The 1,632-nt window shown below is 59.4% G+C and overlaps 1 protein-coding gene across 1 annotated transcript in view; it reads left to right on the top strand.

Annotated features, from left to right (window-relative positions):
• Positions 1-1,632, top strand: part of FHOD1 (formin homology 2 domain containing 1) — a 14,817-nt gene that overhangs the window by 1,083 nt on the left and 12,102 nt on the right. Inside the window, exons 2-3 of the mRNA XM_010001048.1 lie at positions 378-442; positions 1,537-1,604. The gene's annotated coding sequence lies outside the window, so the exon portion shown is untranslated. The remainder of the gene's footprint in view (positions 1-377; positions 443-1,536; positions 1,605-1,632) is intronic.

A 1,632-nucleotide genomic window follows, 5' to 3' on the forward strand; every position in this document is an offset into this window, starting at 1 on the left:
CATCTCCCAGCAGGGACAAGCTGGGACCTGCCACCCCAGGCTGCCTGGTGGGCTTGGGAGGGTGGCCTGGGGGGTGTTGCAGGGGGGGCTGTGGTGGGCAGGGGGGGTGCTCATCCAGGCTGTCTGCACCCCCAGCTGGAGGACTGCACGCTGCAGGTGTCACCCTCAGGGCACTACCTGGACCTCGACTTGTCTCTGCTGGAGCAGAAGGATGAGCTGGAGGGTTTCTACGAGGAGGTCAGGTGAGACACGTGGGGGACAGGACACTGTGTGTGTGTGTGTGTGTGTGTGAGCAGCACGGGCTAAAGGGGGCTGTGGGCCTGGGGTGTGCCTCTGTGGGGGCCTCACACATCCTTTTTTCCCCCCCCCCACCCTAGGAAGGGGAGGCGACCGACCCTCATCCTGCGCACGCAGCTCTCGGTCCGGGTTCACGCCATCCTCGGTGAGTCGGGGGGGGCTGGGGGCAAGGCTGGGCTGGCTCTGGCAGCTTGAACCCCCCCAAACCCTCCCCCCCAACACCAGGGGTTTGGTCTCCACGTTGAGTTTTGATCAGAGCTTTGGTGATGGAGGAAGGGAGCAATACACCCCAGGGCTGCTCCCACCCCATGACCCCCCCCCCACCAGGGGAGCAGGGGACACGGTCCCCACTCATCTTGGGGACCCACTGGGTTAATCCACCACCCCCCACATCCTCCCAGCTTGGATCTTTTGGCTCCTCAGCTGGGAGATATTCTCCAGATATTCTGGGTCCTTCAGGCAAGATCTAAATATAAGTCTGGAGGATCCAAACAAACAGATCTGGAGCAGCAGAGGGCTCTGCCACGGCTTCAGCCAACCCTGCAACATATCCCAGAGCCTCAAATCCTGCTTTTTTTCTTCCCCTTGGGAACAGCTCCAAGCCTAACCCAAAGAACTGGGGATGCTTGGATAACTGGATGCTTGGATAACTAGTTTTTTTTTTGATGTAAGAAGCTCTGGCAGCTGCTGCCTTTGGTCTCCTCTCACAGGAATGGGGCTTTGCAGCTCCCAGTTGTCCCAGTTGCTCCTGGGGAGGTTCCATCCCCATCCACACGTGGTCTCCATCCAAGCCTGCCCATCCCTGAGCAGCCAGGGTCGCTCTGCCATCCTTCCCACCCCCACCCTGCAGCTCTTCCCAAGCTGGGGGGCTGCTGGGGGGCTCTGGGACCCTGCCAGGGCTGTGCCTGGAAAGGGACAGCTAAAAGCAGCTCAGCCTCCTGCCCGTGTTCCTGTTTCAGTTCTGCACAGGAAACCAGAGGGGATATTTGTGTAATGGCTGGACAGAAAAAAAATAATACAACAACCAAACAACCAACAAAAAGAGGCAAAGAAACAACAGAAAAAAGGAAATGGGAAGGTGGCAGGGTGGAAATAAACAGCTGTGGAGCTGCAGCTGCTTCCACCCTCCGTGTGCTGCAGGCTGGAGCTGGGCTGTGGGGCTTGCCCAGGCAGCTGGGAACATTTTGGAGCCCTGGTCCCACCACCAGCTCGGCCACCACATCTCTCCTTCCCTTCCAGAGAAGCTCTACAACTCCCAGGGGCCGGAGCTGCGGAGATCCCTCTTCTCCCTCAAGCAGCTCTTCCAGGTAGGGGGCTGGCAGGGAGGTTGGGGGG

This window comes from Chaetura pelagica, unplaced genomic scaffold (assembly GCF_000747805.2).
Source record: "Chaetura pelagica isolate M959 unplaced genomic scaffold, ChaPel_1.0 scaffold856, whole genome shotgun sequence".
NCBI classification, from domain to species: Eukaryota; Metazoa; Chordata; class Aves; order Apodiformes; family Apodidae; genus Chaetura; species Chaetura pelagica.